At 31.9% G+C, this 23,317-nt stretch overlaps 1 long non-coding RNA gene across 1 annotated transcript in view; it reads left to right on the top strand.

The window, feature by feature from the left end:
- The window catches only part of LOC143063544 (uncharacterized), a 32,418-nt gene extending 9,700 nt beyond the window's left edge, over nucleotides 1-22,718 (top strand). Inside the window, exons 2-5 of the long non-coding RNA XR_012975037.1 lie at nucleotides 16,887-17,030; nucleotides 18,381-18,524; nucleotides 19,634-20,416; nucleotides 21,884-22,718. This is a non-coding gene — a long non-coding RNA (uncharacterized LOC143063544). The remainder of the gene's footprint in view (nucleotides 1-16,886; nucleotides 17,031-18,380; nucleotides 18,525-19,633; nucleotides 20,417-21,883) is intronic.
- Nucleotides 22,719-23,317: the final 599 nt, after the last annotated feature.

Below are 23,317 nucleotides of genomic sequence, written 5' to 3'. Positions count from 1 at the left end.
AACAATTCAAGGTGATTATATTACAATAATAATTTTGATATGAAAGTTAAATGAGAAGTTTTTACATCAAAGGCAGATATAGAAGAATAAGAGATTGATTGTTAAATATTTCCGTTAACATTCCCCTTTCCATTCCTAATTTGTTATATGTTAACTTTTCTTAATGATTGACAGTGACCTGTAACAATGAATGACAAGACAATGTATACTTTTTTCAATCATTTACCGATTGCTCAATAACTTCCATTACCTTTCTTGTTTATACATAAATGATTAATGCTACATATATAGATACATCTTTGAATATTTTTTTATAGTTACCAATGAATTTATTTATTGCTGAAGGTCTTTCATAAATATTCAAGGTCAAAAAGAAAATAAAAGATATTTTATCTTTATTCTAGTGATGAATTAAACGGTAAAGGGACGACCATTCGATATTCCAAGTTGGTGAAAAGGATAGGAAAAGGGGAGGGCAGATATTTTTGCAGATTGACGATTTTATTTCATCTATTGCCAAGCATGCTCAATTTTACTTGTGTACACCACTGTTTTCTGCATTTTGTCATTTTGTGTTGCAGAATATTCACTTTCACCCTATATTATCTTACCATGACAGTATGTTTATCAAAATAATAGTATTTCGTTAAGAACGGTTTTCGTCATTAAACGATTATTGAGCCTAAACACGGTTATTGACATTCATCATATACTATATTGGAGTTGGCGTCACACTGAGTAGCTTTTCTTTTTAATGTAAATTGGTACAACATGTATGTGGGGAACCCCATTCCGATAATCCTATATGTAGATTTTATTCAATATATTTGCCAAATACCAAGGTGCAGGTAGCAGAGGGTCTGGCAGGGCAACGGTTGAAGTGGTGTTTGTAAAAAGTCTATGCATTAATCATACATGTTACACTACAATTACCTGAAATAAGGACTATCAAAATAATATTACCATTCCTGAAATAATCACTAAAGATTACAAAATTGTCTAATAATTGTTCCACCATTTGTTTCATTGTCTTGTGAAAAACTTCATTCGTTAACTTAAACTACATTTGTCTATTTTATATATTTTTTTCACATATGTTTATAAACGCATGTTTATTATTTTTGTACATGTTCTCGTCGCTGAGGTGAAAGAAAAGCTGTAACGTTGTTCCTTCAGTATTTAAGCATATATGTAAGCGATAAATTAGTCCTGGTAACTTTTTAGTATAAATGTAAGCGATAAATTAGGCCAGGTAAATTATGTCTGGTCGACACAAATTGGTAGACTAAGTATAAGAAGTCCATTGTTACATAATTTACTTGTAATTACCCAACGGGACAAAGAAGTAATATCCAAAGTCAACCAAAGTCAGCTTTCACTCAAATAGTTGGCATGAAAACTGACTGCTGAGATAATGATAATATTTTTCTCTCGGCAAGGAGTTTTTGGTGAACTTTTATATGAAATTATCAAATTGCAGAAATCTCATAAAAACGCAAAGGTTCTTTAGTTTGCATTAGTGTTGTCAACGGTTAACCGGTTAACCGGTTAACCGTTCGAACGATCGAATACCGAATACCAAAAAAGCTAACCGGTTAACCGGATTTTTTTTTTCAATTGAAATAGATTTCATATAAATGTTTATTGAAATCATTAAATAGTTGTGTTTTCTTTAAAAAATGTTGTGGTAATTAATTTGACGGATCAACTGTCCAGTATACTGAGTGGTATTGTTAATCCAAAAATATAAAATTAATTAAAACTTGTCTCTCAGCTCGGGGCAAGATCTTAAGGAAACATAATTAGTTTCATGTTTTTTTAACAATAATTTTTAATCAGTAATACGATTAAATTTTACGATTTACTTCATTATTTCACTTTTGATCTCATATTGTGTAGACCTACATCTGAATGTGCGTCGTGCAGGTCTTTGTCATAACTAAATACTAAATCAAAAACTGTAAAAAGCAAACCAACGTGAATGTAATCATAGATGTATTACATCTATGATGTAATCAATGTATCAGGATTAATCAATTTCAAGATCAAGACGTTTTCTTTATAAATTTTTCAATTTGAAGTTAGTACAAACGCCAGTACAAACGCCATAATTGATACCGTGTTTTTGATTATTAAAAGTCAAACTTCGACAGGAATCTTCACAGACAAGCATTATAAAACCAAAGTCCAAACTTGCATTCATCGTATTATAAAAACGTAAATGTATGACTTGGATGGAATGTAGTCACATTGACACTCATACCACATCTTCTTACATCGATGTGTAGGGTACTTTAGATAAGGCCTTCAAACATTAACTTCGTCCTGAATAGGCATGAAATATTTGCCACTGGACGTTAAGCAACCAACAATCAATCAATCAAACATTAACTTAAACTACCGGTTAACCGGTTAATCGGTCGAACGATTATACGAGTAACCGGTTAGGCAAAAATTTACGATTTGACAACACTAGTTTGCATCATACAGCTGTCTTGTCTATGAAGGTGTAAAACCAAATATTCTTTATATGTTGATGAGTACAGACTAATATATCCACCGAGTATAAACTATTTTAATCATGCATATTTGAGAAACTGATATGGTTAAAAAACGGATGGATTATACCGGACAAGAGCAAATAAGCAATGAATCTGATAGAAACGTTCTGTCAATTAGAACGATCTGATTAATTGATGAAAATTTTGACTGCCATTTGAAATTGCGGGTATGGTAGATAGGGGGAGACATTTTATCTTGCAACAAACCACTTTAAAGAGGAGTTGTTTCGATGTGTCTTTAACAACAAGAGAGGGGTGTTCTTTCCTTACGATAAGTCGAGTTTAACATCGAAAATTCCACATGATTGCATCTTTATCATGCACAGTTAAACAGACGTCATTCTTTAGCATGGGTTTTACTAAAGGATGCACAATCCAAGTAACTATTTCTAAATTTGTTATAAGGACTGTCTAAAAAAACTTATTCAATGTAAACTAAGGAGATGTAGTATGATTGCCAATGAGATAATACTCCACGGGCTCCAAATGACGGATGATGATGTAAACAACTATAGGTCACCGTACTGCCTCCGACGATGAGCAACATCTATATATACCGCTATTATGAAAGAATTAAAACGACAAAAAAGGACAATATAGTTATGACATAAAGTTACCAAATCATCTGCAGGCTCCCGACTGTATGCAAGCAGTAAAGAACCAATCACAATGGTGTAACAATATGAAAGGAACAAGCTGGAAAATCAGTTTGAATGGCTTGACGCAATAAATTAGTACAAACGCAACATACGACTAACTATAACTAATTCATAATTCGTGTTCTTTCTGACTTAGCTCAAGTTGAAGTTCATATCACTCATTATGTGATTTTGAGTTGCAATTTATTAGACAGAAAATTCTACAAACAAATTTTAATATTGTAAACTTCTCATTGAGTCGCCTGAAGCGATAATAAACAAAGTATAATTGTATAATAACTTGGAGATTTATAGAAAACCAAAAGTACAATATTCATTTTAGATATTTCCACGTATTACTTTAAATTATGTGTCTTTTTATTTGGTGGTCCTGATTAGGGAGTGGTTGTGTTTTCCAAGTCTTTTATACAAATTTTCTCTTTTTTCACTCAGTATTATCTATTCAATATATTTGATAACCCATGATTTCTCTATCTATTATTCGTTTTATCCTTAATTTCGATGATGCTAATTATTCTCTATTCAATAAACCGAATCAAGACCCTCTTAACTGGCATAACATTAAATCAGGCAATTTATTTTCACTTTTTAATGTTTTTTATCCATTGTGTTATCCCTTGACCTTGATATCTGTATAATTGTCCCTGTGACTATCATACAGCATCTTTATATTCTTACAGGTCTATAAAAGTTATTAACAAATTAACTATTTCCAAATCTCAATATATTCTTTATGTTGTATATAAATACACGACAACATTTCTATGAAACTGGCCAATTCTTTAACCAAATAGGTATAGGAAGATGTGGTATGAGTGCCAATGAGACAACTCTCCATCAAAATACCAATTTATTAAAGTAAACATTATAGGTCAAGGTACGGCCTTCAACACGACGGAGCCTTGGCTCACTTCGAACAACAAAGACTGTTTTACTGATCTAAAATCAAGAAAATACAAAATGAAATATTCTAAAATCTTTAGACTTCAGATTGTATCGTATGCTAAAAGTTCTAAACGTTTTATGAGAAATAAGAGTACGGTTAAATGATTAATGCCTTTTGTAGACATTTCCATGTCATTAACATGATTTGCTTGCTTAACACCAAATATTTATGTATATTAAACCGTAAATCAAGGAAAATAGAACAATTTTAAAAAGTACACATTAATAACCATGTAACGCCTGTGTTAGAAGTAAAATGAATAAACCACACAGACCAAAAAGCATTTGTTTAAATTTTCCACAAACCACATTACAACGCTATAAAAGGTCGTTTTATGTTCTACTTGACATCATGGTGTTGTCCATTTATTATTAAACGTTTTTGTTATTGCTCCCTTAGTATCTCTTTGCCTGTTTTGTTCCAAATTTATATTATAATATGAGAGCGGTCATCGTCTTTGGTTTTAGTGTACATGAGTCAAAATGCTGATTAAAATTTGATTAAAATGCAGCTCTTTCCAGACAATGATATTCATTTTAACCCCCATCCACCGTTACATATGAAATATACAACAACAATTGCATTGACACTGGCAAATCTATAACCAAAGACTGTTTGACTGTTCGAATATCATGAAAATAAAAATGAAATAAAACACAGAAATGATTTAGAATCTATTCACTTAAGATTTTATTGTATGCTTCTGTATGTTTTATGAGACATAAGAGGACGAATAAAATGATATATGTCTTTTGTAAAAGTTTTAATGTCATGACCAGGATTTGCTTGCTGTGACTCTTGGTATTTATAGGTCAGAATTAAACTTTAAATCAAGGAAAAGAGAACAATTCTAAGAAGGACACATTCTAAACGCCTGCGTAAAAAGATGAATGGATAACAAAAAAGACCGCAAAGCCAACACATGTGTTTAAATATCCCACAGATCACATCATAACGCTACAAAAGGTCAGCTTTGAAGAACAGTTATTTTATTTCCTCATTTAATGTAAGGAAATGTAACAGTAAAGGATACGACATTGGATACATGCTTTTCATACAAATATGTTTTGTTCTTCTCAAATACTATATGCAGCAAACATCTACTAAACATTTAATAAATGAGTGCTTTTTAAGTGAAATTGCTTTAATTGGTGTTGACTAACGATTTACATAACATGTTATATTAGGGTTTTATATTTAAAAGCATTACAACTTTTGGTACGATTCTGATGTAGCTAAATATAGATTGATTCATTCAGGGTGTATTCAGCAGGAAAACAGCAAGAACCAAATATAAAAAAAAATCCATTTAAAAAAATGTTTTTCTTTAAAAGTGACACAAATGTATATATAATGCAAGTTATTTCGGAGATTGAATGGTCGCATATAAACGAATCTCGAAGAGATTTATAGAAAAGAGAATAATGGCCCCTTGCTACAAAAAGAAAATGAGCGTATAATAGAGAACAATAATAATAGTAATAGTTAAGAAATACATAATTGAATGACCCTATCAAAACCATTATACAAACGGGTTGAACATCAGGCTTCTGTCGTTCACATGTTAAAATTTTGTTTGACTGATTAACGAAGCTTAATAGTACACTGAGACGAAGCCAAGCTTCATAATGATTTTTTAGAGGTAACGATCTGCATTATCACCCGATAGGTCATGTGTTTATTAATTCATTTTACTGAATGAACTCCCTTTATTGTTTTTTTTAATTATAGATCCATTTTTTAACTATGATTTCATGTACATAACAACGTTAAAGAAATTAGAAAAACAACAAGTGAAGCAGAATGGGTTTTTCTTCTGTTAACAGTAGATAAAAAAATGTCTGGGGTAGAAACGTAGCCCTTGAGTATTGTCTCTAAAACTGTTTTTTTTTGCAAATTCATATCATTGTCCTCAAATTAATTGACCTTTGATTTGTCTGCACGCAAGAGTGACAATTCCGCTGAGCCATTGGTTAGAGTTAATTGTCTCCTTCGGATTAATCAATAAAAGTATGAAATTTATTATTAATATTATTAAATTGTTTTTTCAGCCCACTTAGGTTTTAATTGTTCGGTCAAAGATTTGTTTCTCTTCTCATCACTGGCTTACGATTTCATGTGAATGATACGGAAAAAAAATATTCTTTATTTTTTCATTGAAATAGTATTTTTTCCAATATTTTTGACCACACAAGCATGAACATACGCATGACTCCCACATTACAAAAACTACTAACTGACAACTGATTGGCTGTTTTGTCGAACTTCACGAGTCACATTTGGTTTTGGATTAGAATCAAGTTATTTTATACCTGCGTTTAGAAGGAAACAAAAATTGATAAATGCGATCAATTGGCTAAAACCTAAAACGTATATGATTTAGTAAGTCAACATGTCAGCAATAATCTTCGATCTGTTGCACTTAATGTTTGATTTTGTATGTAAACTATCTTCTCAGTTATTTTGCAGTCTTCAAATAAAAAAAAATGTCTTATCTAAACTGTTCTGAAAGTCTACTTTTTATTTAAGGCCTGTTAAGTTGTCTTATTTATTTTTTCTCATGTATGGTGGAATATAGTAAATATATTATTTACTTTAAATCATTTGGATATATTTCTGTTATCTGCATATAATTCAATTGAACAAAAATCTCATAATAATAGAGAGAATTATGTCTTCGGTAACAAGCTTTGACGTTTATAGATTTTGTTGCACTATTATTTTGTCACCTCATTGATATGTGACATACCTTTTGACACGGTAAATGACACAAAAACATTTTGTTTTATTGATTTTCCTGTCTTTGTTGTCAGATGTAGTAGTAAGGTATTTTAATCACGTGTTTACTGAAGGTAAAGGGTAATAAAGAGGGAATGGAAATCAAGATGAACGAGAATAACGAAAGTTAATATTGAAAGTTTCATCAAATATGTCGTGGGTTATGCAAGCAATTGTTACATTGAGAAAGATAAACAAGACGTTGATAAGCTCCAAAAATGTTTGAGTTAAAAAAAAAATCTCAGTTTTTCTCCTTGTGCAATAGCATTTCAACGTATGGGTTATTTTCACCAATGTTGTCATTCTTAATTTACTTTAAAAAATGGAAATAATTCGTTCAAACTTGTTTCATAAAATGAAGTGCCAACGTGGATCAAAATATCTTGTTTTAGGAAGAGACAAGTCATAACTTAAAGAAAGAAAACTCTAAATCAAACAAATGGTTTTCTGAAACTGCTATTGGCAAGATGATAAATTGTTTAGTTTCAGACATATTTGTAACCTCTGGCGGACGTAGTTTTTAATAGAACGTCAAAATTCTTAAAGGAACCAACTATGCTCCCCTTCTAATCTAATGGTACGCAACCATGATTTTGAAGAAAATATTGTGACATGAACTATCAATTTTTCACCTTAAATGTTTGTAGTATTACATTCATAGTTTTTTCTATTAGTGAAACTACGGTATCATTCATCATTTACTTAGCTTTTCAAACACAGTTAGTAATAAGCCCTCCTACAACATGCAAATTATAGTCTAAATCAAAATAAGGACAACATATTCAAGATGAATAAATTGCTATCATTGTCAATTTGATATTTGTAAAATTTTCTTGTAAAAGATTGACAATGAATTGAAACTGTTAAAGTATGCCAATGTATTGAGTTTTTTTTCCAATTCAGCAGATAATGTTTCATTTGTTTCCAACACCTCTCTTGTGAATAACAAATTGCTCTTAACGATAGAAATATATATCTCTGTACCTTGTTTCTGAAAGCTGTAACAATAAGGCAATTGTAACAGCTTCAGACTATAAATCAATAATAATTGTCAACACAAACAATAATTGATTACTGTTGCATATATAGATACATCTTTAAATCATTTGTTATAGTTACTAAGTGTATTTGTCGCTGAAGGGCTTCTATAAGTATTCGAGATGAAAGAGAGCCATAACATGTATTTCTCGTATTGCTAGAGATGCATTATACGGTAAAGGGACGACCATTCGATATGCTAATGATGTTCTGTTTTGCGGATTAACTGATTATTTTATCTATTGCTAAGCATGGTAACAGTTTATCCGAGGTTTCCTTGTGCGAATATCAATATTTACTTTTGTACAAAACTATGCCCTGCATTTTGTGTTGTATAATATTCATTTACATTTTGTATTCTCATCCCAGACCAAGATATTGATCTACAACCTGATCATCGAAAATCAAATAGTATTTCAGTAAGAATGGCTATTATTGTTAAACTATAATAGAGCCTACGCAGATTAACTGTCATTCGTCATATCGTAGTTTTGAGCTACTGTTAGCGTTACTCAATAATCAACAGGTGGGTTACCTTATTCCAACACTCAAATATGTTAGTGTTAAAAAATTAATCAATACATTTAAACCATACCCAGGTGCGGTTCTAGGATTTTGAATAGGGACGGGGGCTGGCATGCAATTTTTGGCATGATACTTGTAAAAAGTCTATGCATTTATCATACAAATCATGTAACTCTACAATTACAGGACATCATATAAAATTCCAATAAAATTTGACGTTACATAAAATGTCTATCGACCATTAGAATTAGTGTTTGAAACTTATGACGCCAATAGTTTAAGAACCAAAAGTTCTCAGGTTAAGTGTGAAGATTAAAAAAAAATACTATTAAACAATTTGAACACTGGTAAAATTATTAATAAAAGATAACAACAATGCCTAATATAAAAAAGAAGATGTGGTATGATTGCCAATTAGACAACTATCCACAAAAGACCAAAATGACACAGACATTAACAACTATAGGTCACCGTACGGCCTTCAACAATGAGCAAAACCCATACCGCATAGTGAGCTATAAAAGGCCCCGATAAGACAATGTAAAACAATAATACTTGTTTCAACATTTGTTTATTTGTCTTCTGTCTGATATCGGATGACAACATTTGTAAACACAACTTTAATCGTTATTTTGTATGTTTTTTTTTCTTTTTCATTTTTAATATATTTTTTAAATTGTCAACTTGTTCTCATCGCTGAGGTCAAAGAAAAGCATTAACGTCGTTTCGCAACTATTTAACCATACATTTGTAGATGTTACATGTGTAAGTGATAGATAAGTCCTGGTAAAATATGTTTAAGCGGACACAAATTGCTATAATAAAAATTCCACAGTTGCATAATTGCCTTGTTATTACCAAAATAAAAAAAATAGAAATAGGCAAAGTCGCCTAAGGTCAGCTTTCCGTCAGGTAGTTAACTAAGGGACCGACTACTGAGATAATGAGCGCATAATTCCTGCATGCAAGGAAATTTAGACAAACCTTTATTTCAAGTTCATAAATTGCAGTACTGTAATAAAAACGCGAACGTCTTATAATTTGTACCATGCATTATTTTTCAAACAAGTATGCCTCATTTATAAATTAGCTAGTATAAAATATTATATTAAGTAGTATATAATATTATAGGCATGCAGGACATAAACAAATAAACAATGAAAATGAAAGAAAGGATTTAAAAAAAAAAAAATAGAATGAGAACTGCCACTAGAAACTGAGGGTATGCTGGATAGGGCAGACATTTTGGATGTTGTGCAACATGTCACCCAAGAAAAGTTATCTAATTCCAACGGGACATGACTACATATCATACACAGTCAAACCGACATCCATCTTTATCATGGCTTCTATATTAATGGATGAATAAAATCATCCATGCATGTAGCCTTTTTCAAAAATCCCGTTGACCATTTTTATATGAAATGTCTTATAAAACGTCTTCAATATAAACTAAGAAATATGAAATGATTTTATTCCAAACGACAGACGTAGATGTCAGCAAGTATACGACCTTCAACAATGAGGTTACACTTATACTTTATAGTCAGCTATTAAGGGTCCTGACGTTACCAAATACGGAATAATGGAAACTAGAAAAGCGACGAACTAATTATAACACAAAGGTATAAAATAATTTTGCAGGCTCAAAACTTTGAACAGGAACATGGATAGACGATACATATGAACAATGTACCTACACAACATAAGAACAAGTAGAATAATCAGTTTGAATGACTTAGCGCAATAGATTGGTACGAAACATACAATACGACGAAATTGAAGAAAACAAAAACTACCGAGATTAGAGAATTCGCAGTTAATGCGAGCTTGTTCACAGCCCAATGCAATTAATTAGTAATTCATGATCCCTCATACTAAGTTCAAGTTGAAGTTGATATCACTCATAAATATGCACTTGAATCACAATCAGAAAATTTTGATATTCCAAACTTACCATTGAGTCGCCTGAAGCAATAATAAACACCGTATAAATGTATAATAATTTGGAGTTTTAAAAAATCAAGAGCACAATATTCATTTCAGATAAACTACGTGTATAAAATTGCTATTTTTCGGTCTTGATCAGGGAAATGTTCTATACTTCATGTCGTTAGTCATTTGTGTCTGGGTTTGTTTTTGGCCCATAATTCCCTATTTATAATATTTGAGCATCCAATAATGCTCTATTCATTATTTGTTTTACCTCTTATATTCTGACTGTTTGCCAATTATGTTATTTTCAGTAAATCCTGTCCAGACCTTCTTTAATGTCATTAGATTAGATATTATTAGGCAATTTATTTTTTTTGTTTTTATGTTTCTCCGTTGTATCATCCTAGGACCATTACAGCTGGAAAATCATTCAGCACCTCCATATTTTTAAAGTTATATCTACAAATTAACTATTGCCTGATTCTCAATATATTCTTTATTTTATGTTGACTTTTTTTTATTGCATATAAACTATACGGCAACAATTGCTATGACATTGGCAAATTGTTTAACCAAAGACTGTTTTACTGTTTTAATATAATGAAAATAAAAAATAAAACATAGAAATGTAGTAAAAACTGTTCACTTAAGATTCAAATATATGCTACACTTCTGAGTGTTTATGAGACATAAGAGTTCGCATTAAATGATATATGTCTTCTGTAAACATGTTCATGTCATTAACATGATTTGTTTGTTTAAAACATAATATTTATATATATATTAAATTGAAAAGCAACGAAAATATAAAAAAAAAACATAATTACAATGCCTGCGCAAAAGTTAAGATTGTATTTAATTAACAAAAAACACACACACCAAAAAGCCAAGTCATTTGTTTAAGTTTTCCACAGACCACATTATAATGCTACAAAAGGTTATCTGAAAACAAATTGACAAAGAGATATTTCGTTTTTCTCAATTAATGTAAGGAAATGATTGGGTAATTTATAAAAACAACGAACACATGCTTTTCATACAAATACTTGTCTTCTTCTCATAAAGTAAATGTCTACAATGTACAAAAAGAATCATTTTTTCAATCAATAAATGATTGCCATTTTGATTAAATTGCTTTTTTGCGGTGAATAACAATTTATATTTGGTTTGTCTACACAGCTTTATAAATTTGTTATTCGATTCTGAGGCGTTGCAATATAGTTTGTTTAAAGGTGTGTCTAGTAGGATTGAAGAACCAAAATTCTAATATGACGTGCTTCTTTCGCTTTGTGAACAAACCCATGCTCTAAATCCAATAAAGTGTGTTCGCACATGCGTATATTCACTTCTTCAGAATAATGAATTTTATCAAATTATCATGCATAACTTTAAAACGCTTTAAAACTCTTAAATGATGCACATGGTGTTACTTATTCATTTATTATGACTGTTATGTGTTACATTCCGAAATTGACATATTTAAATTAGATACGACAACCGTTCGTGCTGGCTGTTCAAACTCCTCCCTCTGAAAAATCACAGTGCCAGCCGTTTGCTTCTTTACAAATAAAAAAGGGAGGTTCATGGAAGAGCCTACACAAACGCTTTTACATTTATACTAATCGGACAAAGACATTACCTTAATTGTCCTATTCAGAATCGAAATAATTGATGCAAGCTACACGTGCACTTTATTGTAGTTTTAACATGGGTAGGCATTATATTCGTGTTATGTTAGCACTCACTATCGCTCGGGCAAAAATAATCACGAATATAATGCCTACCCATGTTAAAACTTCAATAAAGTATAGCTTGCATCAATTATTCCTTAAACAATTTATGTAGGCTTTTTTGTTATAAAGGAAAATAATCCATTTTTACAGCGTGATTTTTATTTCATGGTGACATGTATAGAACTATTTATATTGCAAGTTACTATTTTGTATATTTTATAAGCATAGAAATAGTATATAGCCTTGAAAATTTAAAGGTTATATACAATAGGCTGTGTTCTTCTGGTAATCTAGTTAAAATAAAGATCGCAAATAAATGTATGAGAGCGCGAGTTACGAAAGATCTGAATTTTGTATAGATTGATCATTTGGCTTCACATCATTTTTATTGTCAAAATTGTTTCCATACCGTCGTTATTCCATGACGAACTAGCCTTAGTAACCGAATTTATTTGCAAACAAATGTATTTTAAGCGAACTCCTGCTTAAACATTAATGCCAGATTATTGTTCATTGGCTGGCGCTTAATTTGTGCGAATTGGGCGAAAGAAACTTGATCATCCCTTTTCAATTTTACCAATGGACATTTTCTTTTAATTTCAATACTTAACTTATATCAAGCATGCAAATACTTATGTCTATTAATTCAATAATAATAAAAAAAAAAGCTTTCAATTTACAGAAAATATATACATGTCTGCAACATGTTCAAGGCAATATTGGGTCACAAATGTATTTTTGACCAGTTTGAGTGCATTTGAATTTTCCATTTCTAAGTAGCATCATTCCAACCTGCATACGGGGTATATATCACCCAATTGATAAGAAATTCCCGCGCTTGCATTTCCTATCATGATTTTCTTGATAGAGGGTTGCTGCTCACAAGGAAACTATTAAACCAAGAGCTCCAAATGGTGAAGTTGAAATCATCCCTTCGTAAATTTTACGGACGCCATCACGAGTTGGTTGACTGTTATGGAATAACCGTTTCACAAATGATATCGGATATGTTCCTTACGTCGTAACTACAATCCCCTTCCCTTTCATGAATGTGACCTACCGAATTATACTTTTTACCGAATTTGTTATTACATAAGCCACACCACGACGGGTGTCACATGTGGAGCAGGATCTGCTTACCCTTCCGAAGCACCTGAGGTCACCCCTAGTTTTTGGTGGGGTTCGTATTGCTTATTCTTCAGTTTTCTATATTGTGTAATGTGTACTATTGTTTGTCTTTTTTTCATTTTTAGCCATGGCGTTGTCAGTTTATTTTCGATTTATGAGTTTGACTGCCCCTCTGGTATCTTTCGTCCCCTCTTTTTCAATACCATTTTTTTCGAATAAAAGGCGATCTTTTTAATGACATCTGATCATATTTAACCATAGCAGCCTACCAGTTATAAAAAAATGTTATTACTGCCGTTAATGTTTTCTTCTTTTAAATGTAAAAGTTCGTCCAACACCTGCATTGAGTCCTTAAATCAAAGTAATGTCTAGTCTGACCTATTCTCAAATAAGCTTTCTGGTTTGCGACACGCTATCTAAATTTAAATTTCCATATATGGTGAATTTAGTAAATATGTTCTTAACTTTGAATTCATTAAGATATATTATTATGGTAATTATCTGCATAGAAGTTTATTAAAAAAGAATATCTCAAATTATACAAAGAATTTTGTCTCCGGTAATAGGGTGTAACGTTTACAGATTTTGTACTATTATTTTGTCACTTTTGATAATATGTGACATACTTTTTGACAATGTAAATGACACAAAAAAGTGATTGAATTGACAAGGCCTTACTTCTGTCAATAAGTACACATCAATTTTGTAAACGGTCAAAAATAAAACATGTTTACAAGTACGTATGCACTACAAATGTGTATCTGTTATGATTTAGTGCATTAAGATTTTCCGTCTATGTTGTCAGGTGAAGTAAGGCGTTTTAAACGTGTACAAACTTAAATCACGTTAAGATGTAATCAAAGAGGAAACGAAGAAGACAAGATGCAAGAGATGATAGCGCTAAGGGGTTGTGCTCCTATTTTCAATAAATATAATTAAAGAAAAGACAGCAAAGACATAAACGTGAAAAAGATTGATTGATTGTTGGTTGCTTAACGTCCAGTGGCAAATATTTGATGCATATTCAGGACGATCGTGAAAAAGAAGATGTAGATACCGTCCGAATGAGTTAAAGATCAAAATTTGAAATGCATAGTACTAAAAACAAGTCCCTCTATCTCCTTGTGCAATAATATTACAACATAAAACTTCTTCGTCGTATACATCAATATTCCTCATTTTAAATTTAACCCGACCTGTCTCATGTTAGGGTGAAGGTTGGCGTCGAGTAAAACGTTTAAATCGTCCTGCAATATAATGCACTTGTCAGAAGCCTGTTGTTCAGTTATTGTCGTTTGTTGGTGTGTTTCACATTTTTATTTCGGTTTTCCTGTTTGAATTGTTTTATACTAGTCATGTTGGTGTCCTTTCATGATATATTGCTGTTAGATGTGAGCCAAGGCTCAGTGTTGATAGCCGTTATTTATTATCTGTTTATACATTGTGACCTGTATGGAGAGGTGTCTCATTGGCACTTATACCACATCTTCTTATTTATATTAACTAAGCAGATTGAAATTATGAGTCCAAACTTGCTCGGCAGTTTTCCAATCTAATATTTATTTTCATTGTTTCCTAAAAAGAAGTGCCAACGTGGATAAAGATATTTCTGTTGTAAGAAGGAATTTATCATTATTCGAAAGAAAAATATTTCAACAGCTCTGATTCAATCAAATAAATCTCTAAAATTGTCATCATTGAGATGCTTGATTGTTTGGTCGACAACATATTTGTAACGTTGTTTTAGACGAGCACAATTGGTGTTCATATAGGAACCAACTATTCTCCTCTTCTCGTCGACTTATTTCCGTATTCGTACGAGTCTGAGTGCATGTAGGGCTTCTCGAGAAGACGTATATTTCAAATATATAAAAATGACTTCTTTCTGAATTTTTTTTTTGTTCAATGGAGTATCTGTATCACTACTGACCCTGGGTATTTTCCACCCACCATCCCGTCTCAGAGGTTTTTTTTTACTAGAATGTGATATTACCGAATACAAGTTTGGTTGTTATAAGCATAACAACGGGTTATAAAAGATCTAACTCTTCGAGAGTACATAAACCAACCCCCTTTTTGTTTAGGTTCGGGATGGTCAAATCATATTTTTCTGTGTCTGTTTGTTCCTGTTCTTATGTTTTGACGTTCATAGTTTAGTCAGTTTTTTCTGCGTATTTTGCACAGCTCTTTTGGTATCTTCTCATCTTTTTTCTTCTAACCATGTTTCGGGGTCCTTTATAGCTGACTACACGGTATTGTTGTTTTTTTAGATTATAAAAACACAACAATTGAATATCATTTCATTCAGAATTCAAAATTCTTCCATGTCAGTTAATTTGATTCTCCTGTTTGAAAGCTAAATTGACTCGGCTTAACCTACATTTTATGATAATCTTTCTCCTTTTTTTTTTGTTTCATGTCCATTACAAAATTTCTAAGGTAAACACACACACTTTTTCCATCAGTTTAGATAATGTATTTACCTATAAAATTTAAAAACAATGACAATTCTTCAAATATATCTGATGACTTAAGCCTTTTTCAACTAATTTTTATATTTTGTTCTTATGTTGTAATGTTACATTACTGTACCAGGTTCGCGAGGGGGGGGGGGTCACTTTGGTCTCTTGTGGAGAGTTGTCTCAATGACAATCATACAACATCTTCTTTTTTATATTATAAGACTAAGAAAACAAGTTAAAGGTTCAATTCAATGTTTCGGAGTAAAACGTTGATAAAAATGTACATGATATATTGAGAACAATTTCTAATCAAGGTAGAGTATGACTTGTAAACATTTTATGTTCCTTAACCTTAATATTGACTTGGATATACAAATATACAAATATAATTTAATTTTGGATGTAACGCGTCTTCTGATTGGCTGACGTTATTTTGTTATGAGCCCATAGACATAATTCAGTCATGTGACCGTGACATCATCAACGTTTTTTCATGGTTTTCTACGGTTTAAAATGGAATTTAGAATTAAATTATAAGAAATGACTGTAATATTTTTTCTGTCTATTCGAAATAACATAATGTGATGCACACTGTTAAATAACCCGCTACGCGCGCTATTCAGTGTGCACCAAATTTTTTATGTTATTTCTTCATAGACAGAACAAATATTACAGTCATTCCTTAAATAGATATCATATAAAGGTAAAAAAAAATCTGAATTTAATCACAGCTACGTGTATTTTTAAAATTTCATTTGTAGCTATAGTGTTAACCATTTCAAGGTTCTTCTATTCTATAATAAATATGCCAAAACTTTTAATATTGTAATGGGGGCTCAGTGGCCGAGTGGTGGAAGTATTCGAACTACTGTTTCACTAGCCATGCAACTACTAGTATGTTTTAAGGATTCAAATCCCAAACGTGGTGAGTGCGATCGATTCCAATTTTAAATCTGTGTTTCTCTGCGATCAATCCAACTTCCTAAACCAATCAAGGCTGACCGCCACGAAATGGCTCTTTACGTGGCGTTAAACATCAATTTATCAATCAAATAATCATGATTAATGTACATATTAACGGTATTAAATATAGTGCAACATTAATTCTTTTTTCTTTGCAGTTTGCACAATCAATTATTCAATTGTTGCTGGCGCTATGAAGTCTATTGGAGTTCTATATACAGAATTGTTAGATTATTACGACGCTGGCACTGGGAATACAGCTTGGATATCCGGAGTTAATATATTTGTTGCTCTTGCACTAGGTGAGTTACTTAACATGTAAAATTATCATCGACTCCTAGGAGTCGATATTAAGAATTGAACGATGGACAGTCAGTGCGTAAATTTTTCTTGCTACCTGATTGGAAGATATTACGAGACGTGAATAATCAAAGTTTATTGATTGGTTAGGACAATCCAAACCTAGTAAATGTCCTTCAATCCCGTATAGTATCGGATTTGTCCTCTCTATTTTAGCAATTAGATTTTGCCTGGTCATTAATCATGCATATTCATGATATTGGTACACAGGTAACTTTTATCTATAAATAGTCGAATCTTCTGGAGTTTCGTAAACAACAACGTTAAACCATATATATTACTTCATAACATGTGACCTCACGTATGTGGTAAAATTTGTTGATTGATGCACGTGGCTATTCTAGTAAATGAATAAATCTACAAAGCGAGAGCACTTTCCATTTTCATCAGCTAAGAGTCGACCGTAGCCCTTTTTGAAAGGCTAATGCTTGTAAATAGAAACTACTGTCGATGTATTTGTTACTGGCGACATTACCTTTTTGTTTTAGTTTTAGATTAAGCTGTTTTGTCTTTTCTTTGTAAACGCACCATAGATACTAGGATTGACATTTTTGGAAATGCGTCAGACGTGCGTTTCGTCTACAAAAGGATCATCAGTGACGCTCGAATCCATAATAGTTGAAAAGGTCAAATAAAGTACGAAACTAAAGAGCATTTAGGACGCACATTGTTTCGTTTAGTGTAAAAATCGTACGATTTCCACGTTGTTTTCCCCGTTTGTCTTTATACTACTTAATTAATCTAACTTCATACGCACAGACGTAAACAATATATTAATTGAGATAATTCCATTCACGAAAAAGATGTTAAACACACACATCTATCTCTCTGTCTTATGATTAATGTGTATTATTTGTCAAACCTACATTGATAATATTGTTGAATTAATCATATCATTTGTATAATATAATGTATTGTTTGTATTTTGTAATTTATGAAACGATCCCATGAATGAAGTTCATTCATTATCAGGTGTTATGCAATTCAATTTTATCTTGAGTATTTAGACAAAAAACGAAGATAATTGATAAACGAACTTTTAAGTTAGATGCAAAATTTCTTTTATTACAAAAGTTTTCTACTCGAATTGGTATTGTTTACGTTAATCATATCAAAATTGACAATTGAAATGAGGAATGTGTCAAAAAGTCAACAACCCGACCAAAGAACAAAAAGTCCAAAACGGTTTTGGACCAGTAATGGGTCTTCAACAAAGCGAGAAATTTCCGCATCCAAAAGCTGGCTTCAATCATTTAAACTCATTTAGGTTTTTTTTTAATTATCATTTTCAGCACCATTTGCAAACTTTTTTGGAGAGAGATATACGTATAGAGCAGTTATGATTACTGGGAGCTGTCTCATTTTGATAGGTCACACTTCAAGTGCTTTTGTGCCTAATATAGAATGGCTCTATTTTACATATGGGATAGTTACAGGTAAGACTAATACAAATACATCGTTGTGGTCAACCATTTTATGTATAGAAATATTTATTTAGTTTCAATATGCCAATTTTAAGTAATTACTCTTTAAAACCCATAAATCCATGACAATAAACCACAACCCGGTGACGCCACCCCACAAAAAAAAAAAACCGAAATAAAAGAAAATTACCAACGGTGACTTCACTATTGGTTTCACAATATCCTGCATGGCAACAAAAACTGTACGTTTTACAGAAATGCACCTCCGGTCAGACTCTGCCAGTTTGATAATTATAATAGTTTATAGTTATTTATAATATCGTTGCTCCGATTTGCGTATTCTGATTTCTGAAGAGACAACTAATAAGCAATTTGTCTAAATCGAAAAATATAATAACATTCACCTCAGCAAATCAGCAATCAAACAATATTAGTCGAAGAAAAAAGACAGACAACGGTAAAAAAAAAACAATACACATAAAAGCTAAAGGTGACAATGAGTATCGCGAATCCCGGAATTGGCGGGATGAGCTCATATGTAGACGAAACCGGCGCGCGTCTGGCGTATAAAGACAATAACAATTAAAACTAAGGAGTAAACAAAGACTCACAAAACCAAAAGACATTTACATCAACAGTTATAAATAATAAATAGAAACAACACGAACTCCACTAAAAACCGGGAGTGAAATCAAATTAAAAGCCTGGCGCCTTTAATAAATATTTACTGTGTAGTTTATTTATCATGACCGACTCTGATATTCTGAAAATTTTTTAGCTGATATACAAATCACAAGCTTTAAACACCCCAGGGATTATGTATACGTATTAGGTTAGACCAGTAAGGTCGTCATATGAAGTTTTATCAACAGTAACCTTTATCCGGATTGTGAAATTGGTGAGTATGGATTTGTTAGGCGAGAATACTTACATAGCAGAAGACGTTTACATTGTAGATACACCTGTCTTACTCCTTTTTGAGTTTATGCGATCCCCTCACCTTGATCTATTATATCTTAATCGATGTATGAGATTAAAACATCGATGAAATAGAGTTGCATATATTTATCTTGATTTATAAGACTATGCGTTGTTCAAAACAAATATTTGTTTGTTTACAGGGACTGGATATTCACTGATAATGGCTCCCAGTGCAACCGTTATGAATTTTTATTTTAAAGAGAAAAGAAGTTTTGCTAATGGTGTAATGGTAGGCAGCAGTGGATTTTGTGGTATGGGATTTCCATATCTTTACCGATTCTTATTTGATAACTTTAGTTTACATGGTGCCTTATTGATAATTGGTGCTATATTCTTTAATACATGTGCTGCAAGCTCGTGTTTGCGCCAACCACCAATGCTGACACAAAGAAAGAGAGTAAGAGAAAAAAGAAGAGAATCGTTGATCAATATGTCAGCGGAAGACAGAAAAAGAATTGTCAAGGTTGGACTATTCGAAAACAAAAGGTTTACTATTTACCTTATGGCGGTATGTTTTCAACTTGCCAATTTTGGTGGAAATCTTGTTGCACTTCCGGGACAAGTGCGATCGCTTCAGTTGGGAAAAGAAACAGTTGCACTTTCTGTTTCATTAGTTGGTGCATCAGAAATTGTATGCAGAATATTTTTAGGGTGGGTAGGCGACCTGAACATCATGAAACGAACTACGATACTAATGATATGTTCTTTAGGCAGTTGTGTGTCTGCCATTTGCATTCCGTTTGTATTATGCCAGGAGTCGTTATTTGTGTATGCAGTACTTGTGGCTTTGTTTTCTGGATCTGCATGGAGTTTAGTTGGAGTAATTGTGATAGACTGTGTAGGACTTAATGACTTTTCACCTGGTTTTGGACTTGTATACATGGGTGTTGCTATATCAACATTGTTAACCCAACCTCTTGCAGGTAAGAACTAAAAAAACAAGATAAGTTTTGTGAAAATATTTTATAAAAATTAATTAAAAAGAATGATATCGGACAATGATATCTTAACTGTGATATTCTAAAAGAGAGACGAAAGATACCAATGGAATATTCTAAGTCATACTAAGTCGAAAGCAAACTGAAAATGCCCCGGTAAAAAACGAAAAAAAAAGATACCAACAGACAAACAAGATTACACAAAATACACCATAGAAAACTTTAGGCTGAGCAACACGAACCCCATCAAAAACCATGGGTGATCTCAGGTGCTCCGGAAGGGTAAGCAGATCGTGTCAATGATCTAACAGTTTAAGTATTACCGATTTAGACAGTCGATCAGACTTGCCTGATGGTATCGTTCGAGAGTGACGCCATGACACTTCACTTACTAGCGCAAGTTTTTAGGGTTCTATTGTTGTTTTGATCCCTACGGATACCGAATGTAACTTTATTTTCGACTATTTTTAATCACTGGTTGAAATAACGGAATCGTATAAGTTTCAAGAAGTTGTTGTAACCTTAGGTTTTATATACTTATAATATAATTATTTATATTATTCGATCAATCTTCTATTATTTTAGTTTTCAATTGCAAGGTCGTTAAGTACTATAAGACTTTATTTTCACGCAAATGTACTTTTGCCCTTTATATCTTGCTGATCGGTGTGACCCAAGACCGTACTTTGACCTATAATGGTTTACTTTTACAAATTATGACTTCGACGGAGAGTTGTCTCAGTGGCACTTATACCACATCTTCTTATATCTTATTATCCCAAGTTTCTTTCTTAAATGTGTGACAATTTAGCGCAATCTGGGCTTTAAAAAAGCTCTGAGTCCCCTAATTTTGATTGGGTGTTTGAAATAAGCAAAGTATAACAAAATTATGACCACATTTAATATATCGTTAATAATTTAAGCATCTGCCTTGATGTCTCTATCAACAGGTGATTGGTAGAGACAATAAAAATATGAAATCACACACGACGTCATATTATAGGAGCCTGTAATTCAGTGGTTGTCATTTGTTTATGTGTTAAATATTTTTTTATATAAATATTGCCGATAGTTTTCTCGTTTGAATTGTTTTACATTGTCATATCGGGACCTTTTATAGCTGACTATGTGGTATGGGCTTTGCTCATTGTTGAAGGCCTATGATGACCTATTATAGCTGTTAATGTCTGTGTCATTTTGGTCTCTTGTGGACAGTTGTTTCATAGGCAATCATACCACATTTTCTTTTTTTTTTTATATAAACAGAGATTAAGATCACTCTAAATTACGACAATTACCATCTGGTAAATCATACATTATGTTACTGTCCAAAAAGGCGCAAGCCAGGGTAGACCGTGCAAGAATCATTGGTAGCTAAGGTCTTTAAAAACCGCCCTCCTTGTCAACGTCCTTTTAAGTTTAAAAGGTCTCACTATGTTATTTGAATTACAGGTTGGTTGGAGGACATAACGGGTAACTGGGATATGTCGTTCCGTTTTAATGGTTTCCTAAGTGGGGCTGCCTTCTTACTTTGTTTACTTGAGTATGTATTCGGCAACATGTGCAACAGGAAGATGACAGAGGAAGAGAAATCCAATGATTGCAAAAAGACTGCCTACCCAGAAATAGTTCTGCAGTGTACAGAAAAAGAAATCGTAAAGGAAAAGGAAAACACCAGATTCTAAACATTTGAAGAAGTTTTATTTGTTAAATTTTTAAAAGAAACGATTTTTTTTTATTTAATCTAGTCATTGAAATTAATTTTTGATATCTTAAAAATAAAAATATTGCATAAATGTATTTTGAAAATCATCGAAATGTCATTTTTTTAGATTTATTTATGGTCCAAATGGTTGCTATTTTTATCGTTATGTAAATCATATGCATGTATAAATCATTCATTTGTAAATATCGTTTATCTTCTCATAGCTGATCTCTTAACATTGATTGATATATGCGTTTATGTCATTTTATTTTATTATGTGAAAAATATGCCATTTTAAGAAAAATGTATACTGAAATTTATTATTGGACATGACTATCCAAACTTTTATAACTGATGTCTATCCATAATATAAAACAATTGAGTATTTAATGAAAATATTTATATCTTGCTGAAAAGATATGTAAATGGTTTCTGTATTGTATATTTTCTGTCTTTGCGATTTCATGTTGTTTGGGCAGTATTATTAATTGGACACTGTTGCTATTGCGCTGTGAATGTTTGTTAAATATATATATTCTATGAGCTGTATTGCTTACGAATAAAGTTTTTATTATTGTTACAGTGGTATTGTTCTGTTGTTTTTGTAAATACTATGACAATTTGATTTTCAGAAAAATATTAAACAAATTATCAATCAGTTACAATTGTATATTAGTTTAAAAAGAAAAAAGGTAAGTAAGAAACACATTTACATCAATGTACTAGAACTGTCCGTCCATTAGTCCTCTCAAAAGAACATGACAGATACTTCCTGTTAGTCAATTGTTTGAAATTTTAACCGCTGAGTTTCTCTGTTTTTTTTTTATAATTTGAAATTTTACGACACTCATTATACACGGAAAACATTCGTCACACTTTTCTTAGCGTGTAAGCAATATGTAAATCTGTCGTGAAGACACTTCTTGTTTTTATGGTAATTTAAAATTTTACGACTCATCGTACATGAGCAATTTTATTTTTTCTGGCTTCTATTGAATAGAATCATCTTAAATATTTGGTCTGCAGCTTGTTGTAGAGTTTAAGCAATTTGTACATCTGTCGTAAGCCACTTCCTGTTTTTCCTGATAGTTTGAAATTTTACGACACTCACCGTGTACGGAAAGTTTTATAGGCTTCCGTTGAAATGGATTATCGTAAATATTTGGTCTGGTGCTTTATAA

This window comes from Mytilus galloprovincialis, chromosome 2 (assembly GCF_965363235.1).
Source record: "Mytilus galloprovincialis chromosome 2, xbMytGall1.hap1.1, whole genome shotgun sequence".
NCBI classification, from domain to species: Eukaryota; Metazoa; Mollusca; class Bivalvia; order Mytilida; family Mytilidae; genus Mytilus; species Mytilus galloprovincialis.
Note: the sequence above shows the minus strand (reverse complement) of the source record. Positions and strands in the feature narration are given on the sequence as shown.